This window comes from Phalacrocorax carbo, chromosome 11, assembly GCF_963921805.1.
Source record: "Phalacrocorax carbo chromosome 11, bPhaCar2.1, whole genome shotgun sequence".
Taxonomy (NCBI): Eukaryota; Metazoa; Chordata; class Aves; order Suliformes; family Phalacrocoracidae; genus Phalacrocorax; species Phalacrocorax carbo.
Window position 1 is genome coordinate 17,037,726 of NC_087523.1, and position 11,994 is coordinate 17,049,719.

General features: G+C 43.4%; 1 protein-coding gene across 1 annotated transcript in view; it reads right to left on the bottom strand.

The window, feature by feature from the left end:
* The window catches only part of KIAA1210 (KIAA1210 ortholog), a 58,902-nt gene extending 52,636 nt beyond the window's left edge, over nt 1-6,266 (bottom strand). Inside the window, exon 1 of the mRNA XM_064463235.1 lies at nt 6,137-6,266. The gene's annotated coding sequence lies outside the window, so the exon portion shown is untranslated. The remainder of the gene's footprint in view (nt 1-6,136) is intronic.
* Between the last annotated feature and the right edge of the window lie 5,728 nt (nt 6,267-11,994).

The following is an 11,994-nucleotide window of genomic DNA, read 5'->3' on the forward strand; positions in this document are numbered from 1 at the left end:
CTTTGGAGGAATGAGGGCACATGATTGTGCTGATGCTGTGTAACGTATAGTAGGATAAAATCTAAGTCACACCCTATGACTGTTTTTATCCATCTTGTAACTGCAGAATGAAGAGCAGTGGCAATGGTCATAGTCTGAGGGCCAGCAGAGCAGAAGAAATGTGATCATCAGAATCAGAGCATGTAAATTGCTTGTATTCCTTTTTTTCCTCTAATCCAATCAACAAAAGTTGTGGTGGTATTGTTTATAACGTAGTTTCTTCAGACTCATGGCCGCCTTGCTCTTTTTTTTCCTCTTTCCTCTATTTAACAAGGTTTTACACTGCTTCACATTAAAAAGATAATCTAAAACCTTCTGCATAGCCTAGAAGCTTGACAAACCAACTAAAGCAAGAACTGCAGAGATAAACAATAGTCTTTCCTTGACTGAGATTTCTTGCTTTAAGCTGATTTATTGTAAGAACCTTAACACTTTAATGTATTTTCTTGTACAATAAGATATCATTTTTAATTATTGCAGAACCCACAGCTTTAGGAGTTTAACTCTCATTAAACCCACTCTTCAGCCAACACAGTAGCAACAAAGTGATAATGTATGAAAGATAGATCCAAAAAAGAAAATAAGCATTAAAAAAATAAATACCCAAAGAAGTACATGCTGGTAGTTAACAACAGGTGTATAAACAGTCTAATGTTCTTCTGCTCACTGTATTGCTCTTGAAGTCTTAAGAGCAGGCAAATGCACTGTGGTTTTCAAACTTATTCTGATGTGGAATAGCCGTATGCTGTGTCTCTTTCAAAGGACCAAAATCTTTAAAAATGTAAAGATTTATGCATCTGTAAATAAGGTCTGTCTTAATATATCTGTAAAGAAAGAACAAAGGATTTTGGAGAGAACTTCCATTGGTATTGTACACAAGGCAATTCTGAAATGGCATCTCCAGCTGCGTTTACTCTCCTAACGCACAGGATTTCTATGGCCCATTCTCTGTAACATTGTGTTCACATCTCCCTTTTTTTTAAACTAAGATTTAAAGAGTCAATTATAAAATCCACAAGCTCCCTATGAGGTGTTAAATCATTTGCTGGCAGACTCAAATATAACATATAGGTTGAAAAAGCAACAAAATCAAGCAAGCACCGTTCATACATGCTCCCTGCTTGTAGTTTCCATACTTGTAGTATGTTCCTGGGTAATTATACTATGGGTCTATAGGTCAAATTAATAGAGAAACTCTTGGACCATTTCTCAAACGTCAAGTAAACCACACAGCCTACCTCCCCTGCTTCCTTTCCCTCACTCTTTCACTTCCTCCTATGGAGATAATGAAATATATAATATACAAAAACAGAGGATAAATTCAGGAGAACTCAGAAATCCTGACTCTGCTTTGAAAGAAAGAAAATGGGATGAGCGATTGTGTCTTCTCTAAACTCTCCCCCTCCTGTCATTACCAGTGCTTAGGAACATACGAAGAGTTTCTTGAACCACAGAGAAAATTTATTCTGACATTGGAAGGAAGAGCCTTAGACCCCTGTTATCTGGCTGCAGTCGTGTGCAGCAAGTCAGCAACAGGCCTGGGAAAGGATGCTGGTTTGACAGACACCATGATCCAGGGTGAGACAAATGCCCCCATATTGCGTGGTAAGGGCTGCAGCTCCAACTCTCCTAAGCTAGGAATCTTAAAAAAAAAGTCTTGGCACTCAAAAGAGCAAAGACTGGCAAAGAACCAGGCAAAGTACAGCAGCATTAACCCCTTCTGTGCTGGAAGGTATCTTTCCCACTTAACCTCGTGGAATACAAAAGCAATCTTCTTGTAAAGTGTAAACTGGAGAAAGGAAAGGACACTCTTAACTACACTTAACTACACTCTTAACTACTCTTAACTACAAGCTACTGTGATATTTTCTGTCAAATTATAGCAATAATATTTAACAGACTTCAATGAATGATGGCAACCTCTTCTTACCAGTAAATATCAACTAAATTTAAGAAATGCACATTTAGCAGAAAGAAGAAAGGGCTGGAACAGCAGATGAAAAGCCAAGAAATGGCACTCAAAGCAGCAGAGGCTGTATAACTCCTTGACATACCATTTTGCTGAGGTTAGCTCTAAAGAGAGCATCAAAGTTGTAAGCAAAATAAGTATGTGCACTAACCTCCATTTTCCCCCGCAGGCTTTTAAGCAGCAATTTTAAAAGAAGCTGTGTAATAAGATCCTCATTACTTCCTACAGTTTTAAGAGCTGAGAGTAGTGCAGCCACCCCAAATTCAGCATTCCTGAGTCAGCAAAACTATGTGATGGCTTAAACAAGTGGCTATACTGGAAATAACAGTTGGTGCTCTCTTCTTTTTCAGTTTCTGAATCATTAAAGATCCTGCTTTCTTGTGGCCAAGTATGTATTTTGACAGTTTGGCCTGCTTTTGGTTGGTCAGAAACTGTTCAGGGTCTTGTGTGATCACTTGGCTGTGTGAGCTATGACCTGATGAGATCTCATGAGATTTAGGGGGGGAACCGCAACAGTCAGCAGGAGTGAGGGAGGAACAGTAGTTAAAGCGATCCTTGTTAATAACATCAGCTGCAAATCTCAGTGTCTGCTCTTCGCCAAAGAGGTGGTTTCAAGTTCTAACCTGTAGCACTCATTCCAATGCATGTATAAACTGTCAACTAAAGATATGGAGATAAACCTCTCCAGACGGAGAGAAATCCATTTAGCTTTATTCTTAAACAACACAATAGATGGACCTTAAATAGACAGAAGAATCAGCACAGAAACTCATCTGAGGGAATGATGAGGAGACAGGACTACATTCCCACTAAAAACAATGTCAAGAAACAAAATCTCATGCAATGTTTTTTAATTAATTTAGGATAAACTGATGAAATTCAAATGGCATCTATGCTTGTGGTACTGGCATTGCTTTTGAAAGCCATTTTAAACTTTAAGAGGATGTACATGTATTTGTGTACGCATGACTCAACATGATGCTGGTTGGATTCCAATAAAGTCAAGCCGCCGATTCTTGAGCTTGGGCCATATCCAGAGCTCATTAAAATCAATGACAGTCTTTCCACTGAGTTCAACTCTTCCTACCACAGCCTAGGCTTGCAGTTTGATGTACAACAGGGACTACGGTCATGCTGCTTTGTCCCCTGTTTGACTTACTGCACAGCCTGACATTTATGTTACATAACAGAAGATATTGAGACCAACCACACCACGTACGCTGCCCACAGCACAAACATAAGGATTACTGAAAATCCTCAGGGGAAAAAAAAAAGTAAAATCAACTCCCTGGTTTGCTAAACTAATGTGTCCTTTCTTTTTGTTTTTAGAGAAAAGGTTCATAAAAATAAATACGAATTAATCTCTAACACACTTCAACAGTATCAGATACAGTAAGCATTTTGGTCAAAGCTGTAGTGGATTTTAGCAGAGATTAAGCAGTAACGATTAAAGATGTGTTTGTTGGTATTAAATGTATCAGACTCCCACGTACACGAAGTATTGCTCACTGAGTGCCCATTTTCACAGCTGTTAAAAAATGAGTAATATCTTAGCCCTTCTCTTAATGCTTATGCATGATCCCAGTATTCACACGTGCAGCTAGTGCTTTCTTGTGAAATATTCTGAGTAACTGTTGGACTCAAATTTGCTTATAATCTAAACAAATGGGCCTGCATTAAGCAGGTCTTTGGGACAAGTACGATTTCTCATTTCTTCTTTGACTGTCATACATCTTCTAGTAAAAGGAAACATAGCTGTGCATTTGTCTGCAGCAAGTTCTCTGACTGGTAAATTAAGACACATTTGAAGTGAGAACAAATATTAACTCTGAAATAGAAGCCAATACCAGCAAAACTTAAGTTGTAAAACTTAACTTTTGCTGGTTAAGTCTGCGCTTACTGGCTCCCGAGAAGACTAAAAAGAAGTCTAAAAGGGGATCTACTTCCCAAATGGCTGAATACAGCCAAAAACCTAAGCTGTGGGTTCCAAAGGACAGAAAGTTTTGAGTCACCAAATCTGCACCAGGCATATCTTTGCAGTCACAGGAATCTGTGACATTTCATTTTCAGAAAACTCCCATCAAATCTTTGATGGGAGCACGAGCAATCAGCTTAAGTGGAAAAGTCTTCTAACACACAATGATCGAAAAAACCCTTTTGGTTCATGTAACATCCATGTAACTCAGTTTTGCATAGTAGAAAAAGCATTTATATACATACATAATTGCATAAATCTATACATATAATAAATTTGAGTCAGTCATAAAGTCCAAAGAAAGAAGAAGTGCCTTGCACTTTCTTATACTATAGTAAGAACCAAACCGTCTTTGAATTCTGCAGATATGGGCCCAAATTCTCTGTTGGGCTGGACAGTTCCAGAATCCTTGCAAACCTCACACCCCACCCGTGAAAAAGGGCCGCATGTATTTATGACTATGTAGGAGCTCAGTCTGGAGAAATGTAACTGTATTGATCTTGTGATAAGTCATCTACTGACATTCTTTAGAAACAGATGAGCAATTTCACTAAGTCAGTGTAACTTCTCAGGTGCAATATTCTTCGCAAATTGGCCTGAAGCACTAACAATGTACTGGTCTGTACATTATATAGCTAGAAGTCCAAACTATGAACAACCGATCAACCAAACAGGCAAAAGGTGCTTCAATGCCCATGGAAACACTGGACTGATTTTTCATTGTATTTGTTTTATAACAGCAAGACATATATATATTTGCATTTCTCATCTTATAATGTATCTGCAAAGATACTGCGGTCCTAATTATCATTTATTATATTGTGTTAGAGAAATAGAAAACTCACGTTCATGTTCATGAAGCTGTTAATAAAAGATAATGTCACCAAACGCGCCTTTCTGTTTTAAAGGTTCCTAACAATATACTTCAAGTTACCCGTAACCTCCTTCAGTTTCCACCAAATATCAGAACACCACCACGAAGTGTAAAAGATCTACAGTGAGTGTAATCCCGAGCAGTCAGAATATGGGTACTAGGCTACCTCCTTCCAGTTCTCCAATCTGGTACACCAGGTCTGAAATTAATAAAACCCCAAGAAAATCTGCATCAGACAAGCCTGATGATAGCCTGGTTCTAGGCAGAGGAATCCACTCACACAGAGTCCATGGGATATGGTGCAAAGACACAGCACAGTGACTGGAAGGGGAAAGGGACATTTCGAATGACATTTCCAAGACAGCTGTTAGATTGGACTACAGAAAAGACCAGAGGTGGTTTGCTGGGGATCTCGGATACTCTGTGCTCATGCCCTGCCTGCAGCTTGTTACCTTGATGAAAGCACTTGCCCTTACATGAGCACTCCTACTTGCACAAGGATAGTTATCATAGGAAATTCATTAAAGTTGCTACATAAGTAAAGCCTTAATGGCTTTACTCCTGCATACAGTTGTTTGTAAGGTCAGTCTCTTTAAACTAAGGAGTGTATCAGCAATAAATAATGAAAGAAATAACACGGTGGGTGCCTTTGCATTATACTACAGGTAATGGGTCTGATCTGCTCCCTTTACAAGACACTACTTCTCTCACGTCACCACCGCATACTTGCTCCGAGATCACACGGATTCTCCCAGTCCCCAACACCAGTGTTAAGACTTTGCGTCTGGGAGACAGCCAGCAACTCCACTAACAACGCAAGAGACAAAATAAAGTCCAGCGCGCATTAATAACCGTGACTGCTCCGCTTAACTGACACAGGTTAATGGTTTTAGGGCATAAAACGTAGCGGTGTGACACCGAAAGCCTGTCGGTGAGGGTGCCAGTTCGGCCCGACAGACCCCACGTTCGCAGCGAGCGGACGTCGGCCAGCTGCCGGCCAACACTATCCCGAAGCCGGAACAAAGAGCGCACCGCGGAGAGATGCGCCGCCCGTTGCGCCGCGCAGTCCCGCTACCGCCAAGCGCCGGGGGTTCCGCGCCTGCAAAGCCCGACCCGAGGAGCTCCGAGGAGCTCCGCTGTCCCCGGCACGGCCCCGCTCCGCCGCCGCCCCGGGGCCCGGAGGGCGGGGGCAGCGGGCGGGAGCCCTCCTCCCGCGGGGGCAGCGGGCAGGGACCCCCCCCCCCGGGCCGTCCCCCCGGCCCGCCCCGTCCCTACTCACCGCCCGCTCCGCTCCGCGCCCGCCGCCCGGGGCGGCCCCGCCGCCGCGCCCCCGGGGCTGCAGCGGCAGGTACCAGGCCCCACCTCCCACGCACCGTGTGGCAGCGGGGGCGCGGTCCCGCGTGGGAGCGAGAGAGCGGGGGGGGGCAGGAGGAGGAGGAGGGGGAGGAGCAGAGGCACCCCGAAGGGCCGGGGGGCGGTGGCGGACGTTCCCCGCGGGAAGGCGGGGCGGGTGGAGGGAGCCCCTCTTTACCAGACAGATGTTTTCTGCAAACCAGCTCTCAAAACTCTAGTCGGTCCCTCCCACACCCCAGCCTTACATAGGGACTTGATATTCAGCTAACCTGGGGCTACTTTCAGAGCCCAATGTATTAGCAGGTACGTTTTCAGTTTGGGGATTTATCCGTGAAGACAGAGCATCTGTGGGCTGGCAAAGAAGGTTCAGTTTTTGTAGCCAGAGACACTTTGTCACCTTCAATAATTTGACTATAAAAAGGTTAAGAAGTGAACCTCTGCAGGCATTCAGAAAACCCAAGAAGTCACTGAAAAGCTGACCACGCCGGGCACTGCCCAGCAGCGCAGCAGGCCGCTCTGCCTCTGCCAGAAAGGTGCGCCTGGCCTGGGAAACCACATTAAATAGAATGGAGGTTTTTGATATTGCAGGAATTGTGGCTCGTTCTTTCACCTTCATGGGGTGGGGAGGCTGGGCTCTCTCCAAGGCTTCCTGGGCTTTCCCAGGATTTGGTGACCGTGGAATCTTGCAGACTCAGACCTGGGAGTCCTGTAACAATTCAGCTGTGTAAGGCAAGCCTACGGCAAGAAGGTAGTGGGAATTTAATGGATTATCTTGTCAATGATTACAAATATCTAAAGGGTGGGTGTCAAGAGGATGGGACTGGACTCTTCGGTGGTGCCCAACGTCAGCACAAGGGGCAATGGGTACAAGCAGGAACACGGGAAGTTCCACTTAAATATGAGAAAAAACTTATTTCCTGTGCGGACGCCAGAGTAGTGGCACAGGCTGCCCAGAGAGGCTGTGGAGTCATTCAAAACCCATGTGAATGCGGTCCTGTGCCCCCTGCTCTGGGTATGCCCGCTCAGGTGGGACGTAGTGATCTCCAGAGGTCCCTTCTAACCCCTGCCATTCTGTGATTCCAGGATTCTGTCATTCTGGGAGTGCTGCCTTAGTGTGTTGAAAATTGGATTCCACCGGATCACTACTTAGCAGTCTAGGTTTATGTCAAACCAAGCACGACTGAGATGTCTTCAACCGTTAAATAAAATCAGAAAACCAAAGATAAAAGGAGCCATTTGTGGAAGTGTATCTAATCTAAATAGACACCTAGATGATTTTGGAAAACAAGCGATATGCCTTCCACATGGCTGTCTTCTGCTGCCGCTTTCTTCTTTTTACTCAGTCACCCCCATCTTGCCTGTGCTGCTATGGATTTGACCACCTAGCTAGACAGACCAAAGAAAGGCACCAAAAGCACTCTTCGTAATCAGCTAGGGGTGTTAGAAGCAGATTTCAGCTAAATAAACTCAAACTGAGATAAGGATCCATGTCTATCTTGTCGTATTTCTGCAACTAAAATGTGGTTTCCACCTAGAAAACACTACCATCCCAGTTTATTGATAGCTCCCTTTTTCTGACCTTGAAATCTATTAACATTGAAGTTGGTTGTCAATTCACATTGAAACAGACTGCTCTGCTCTGAGGTAGAACGAGCACTCCATCATAGTGGCAGAGAAATAACAGGCTCAACTTCAGGGATATAGTGACACAAGTGAAGACGGTTCATGCATTCCAAATTCAAAGTGGATGTCTCCAGTGTAAGTAAAAATTGGTCCTTTTGAGGAACCCACGTACCTGCCACAGATACCATTTCCCTTCCGACACTGACAGAGCAGAGATAACATTTCCTATTCCCTCTAACAGTGCTACTGATTGACTCAACCTGTGAATGCACCAGGTTTCCTTCATGTCATCCAGTTATTTCGATACATAAAACCCTCCTGGCTCATCAGACCTGTAAGCAAATCTAAGGAGTTATTTTCAGGAAGTCATGGATTTTATTTTTCAGTGTCAATCAGTGTGCTTTCTAGGGATACTGAAACAGTTACATCGCAAGAATCACATGCAGAAGTGTGTGTTTTCTTTTTTCCTTGCCTCTTCCAGAAGTATCTACAGCTTGTCCAGATTGTTTTTGACACCTGCTGCTTTTCAAAAAACAAGCCCATACTGAGAATTCACACCCAGATTTTCATCTCCAAAACTTCCTAGTGTAGTTGCTGTACATACTGACCAAGCAAGCTTTTTTGTCACAGTGACTGGCAGTCCTGTTCAGCATGAACAAATCGAAAACCATACTCCTGGCAGCCTAAAAGAGAAGCAAGCAAGGGGGAAGATGAGGCGGGGGGGGGGGCAGGGGCCAGATTTTACTTGCGAGCTCACATCAGTATGTTCCCGAGGAACGCAATTCTCCAGCATGAGCAGACTCTTCCTTTCCAACCCCCCTCTCTGACACGTTTTCTAAAACTTGGTAAAAATTCCCATCTGGAACTGATTTATGCTGCAGATGTTTACACATAGATCTCCAGGAATGACAGGATCTTGATAGCCTTCAGCATAGTGTCATCTTCACATTGCAAAGTTCTTTCTTCTAGCACTTAGCTGGGTGAAGGACACAGCTAGAAAGTCAGAAGATGCAACTGAAAAACAGAAATGTGACAGAGATGGAAATAAAAACTAAAAAAAAAAAGTCCAGCAGAAAGATGGTTGATGCTCTTGATCTGAGGACTAGATGTAATTCAGGGCATTTCTAGGTCAGGTGCCTGCTCCACACCTGGAACAGACCCACTCTAACAACAGCTTAATGTATGCCTGCAGCCAGTGTTAGGAGTACACTTGACTTACTGGACCTCTGCAGTTTAGGGAGGGGTTCTGTTTTCTTGACATAGGTAGGCACTGGACAGTAAAAGAAGAGTGAGATTACAGCTCCTCATCATTCCGATCTTTTTCCTTTCTAGTGAGTTAAATTATTTGAGGGGAGGGGGAGAGAAAAAAAGGAGGGACAAGTAATATCCATATTACACCAGCTGTGAGAAACAGGCAGGTCTGATGGAGCTTGCCTAAGTAAATTTATTGGATGCTCTCACATAATATGTTGTCTCTCTCTAGAGGGCTTGAATTCCTTCTGTCCCTGTAAGGCATGTTTAATCTTGCTTTTTAGTTTCTTTATTTAGTTTCCTGAAAAGTCTACAGATTCCAAGAGGCCGTTGGACCACGAGGCAAAAAACTCTCTATGGCTGCTACTTGATGTTACAAGCTGTTTGTAATGCAATCCTGTGGTGCTTTGCTGAGGTCTCTCAAATACTCGTGTGGGAGTTACAAACCAGACTTTAGGCCGGACAGTAAAAATCTAACTTGCCAGTGGTTTTATTCATCACCAGTTCTCAGAAAGCTCAGAGACTAAAATACCTCATCTCTGCTTCAGAAACCCTGGGTCGAATAAAAGACAGCAATAGTTCCAGGTGACCACCAGCTTTGGGATTCTCCTCACAAGTCATGTAAATTAGGCATCAGTATCTTTGCAAACTTCTGAGAACTTTCTTGCAGTCATAGTTTCAATTAAAATTGTCGGTCAGGTAAGTTAGAGAAAAGAATTCCTGTGGAAGGCTTCCAAAGGAACAATGAGAGGCTGTGAGGACCAAAAGCAACTTGGCAACAATGGTCCCAGTGTACTGGCCAAGGTAAAGCGTATGATGGGGAACCCAGGCAAAGGACACTTTGTTTAGAAGCATTAAATATGCTCTAAAAGATTGATTAAATCTACTGGACGAGTTCCAAAGTGGAAATGTAGCAGTAAGAAGAATGCTGAGGTGTGATAGAGCTAATTTTGCTTCATCACCAACAGATTTATGCTGGTTATCAGAAAAAACAAGTAGGAATACTTTAAAACTGTTTGAACTACACTGATTTGCAAGGATATGGAAATTAGCTGAGTTCCAATGTTTTCTTCAATTAATAAGAAGACTGCATTATATTAGAACAGTTTTATCAATACATCTCATACATGTTGTTAACAAAATGGTTTCAAGGAAGAAACCATTGTAGTCTATAGAACGGAGGGGAAAACCTTGGGGGAACACAGCTAATGCCTATGGTATTTAACTGGAGCTGGGGCCAACTCCATTCTGACTAGAACCTCATTTCCAGTTAAAGGAATTGCCAAGTAAGCTTGCTAGTGAGAGATGTATAACAACGGGTTCATTAATTTAGATAATTCTGACTGATGTATCATAATTTTCTGTATGCCCATTTATTTCTAAATAGCTGTTCTTATTTTTTTCTTAAGTAAGATGCATTTTTTGATATGCTGCAAGGTGAAAAAAGAGCTTGAAGTTGGGCATCCGTAACTTGCAGTACCAGTGCTTGCATGGCAGATAACTTGAGATTCTATCAATCTTGGCAATGTTTCCTGGCCCTTTTTTATCTAAGAATGAACTGTTCTTGGGCGGTTTCTCTAGGATACTAGGCATAAACAGAACTTCTTCTTCCCCTCCCTTCAGTGTCTGGTTCACGGTCAAATTCAGGGTTGGGGTTGTTTTGGGGTCTGGATTTTTTCCTCTCTCTTGTACAAAATTTATTGTAAAAATGAAAGAAAGTTCTCCCCCCAAATTTCTGGTTTTTCTATACCTATTCCTCTATCATGTAATATCAGTATAAGGAAGTCGAATAGTGTCATATTTACACTGAGCAGGATTAACTGCCATCTAGGTAATACAGCTCCTAGTTTGAACAATTATAAAGTTTCAGACATTTATCTAGTATCCTAAGTAGGGTCAAAACCCAGACCAACTTTATTACCAAATACAAATCTCAGTCATCAGATCAAGGAAACGAGTTTTTCAAGTTACACAGCAGGCGGAAGCAAAAGTCAGTGTATACCTTGAAATGACAGATCAAGGTCCAAGTGCTGATCAATAAAACAAGGAGCTTCCCAAATCAGACAGCAGGTGGAACCAAACACCCTACCTTGCAAGAGCCAACATGTTTAAACACCTTAGTACTGAGAGGTCCTGAGCATATCTCAAAGGGCAAAACTCTTTATCAGTAGCCCCGGTGGCACAGAGTTAAGATTTTCCTAACACTGAGAATTAGAAAGTAAATGAAATGCACTGCTTTCGATTTTATTTAACTAAATGTCCCAATGATAGGTTCAGTAAAAGCGGCCTTCATTCACTGAAGCAGTGATACGAACCGCCTGCCAAGCTACAACGCAAGGTCAAGGTCGGTACACTGCATTTCTTCTCCGTGTGCACCCTGGGCAGTATTACTCCCTTGTGTAGAGGGAACAATGATATTCTGACTGGGCATTGGTTTGGGCTTTTTTTGAAGGATGGTGAGGGCACAATTTAGGGGGACAACTACTCAGACCCAAAACATCGCTTCTGCTTTCTCACACCTGACAACACGGAGGAGGTGACACCAGAAGTACTGAATTCAGGGTAATTCCCTGAATGGAAAAAACCCAGAAGGCTGGTGATTTCCTCCCTTTAAGTTTGGCACGATCCTTGTAAGCCATCCAAAAAGATGTTACCTCATTGGGACAGCAAAGATGCACCCTCGCACAGGAGGAGCGAGAGCAGGGAAGGGACCAGCTGGCTCCAGCAGAACAGCACGGCAGCTCTGAGCGGGTCTAACGCAACTCCGAGGTTATTTTTGCGAAAATTTCTGTAAAACCGTGTGCCAACGGAGCCGCCGCTGCAGCGGCCTGGCCTGACCCGACCTGACCTGCTGCCGCCTGGGCGGGGAATGGCGGTGACGGCGCCCTCCTCCCTCAGCGGCGCGGCGCC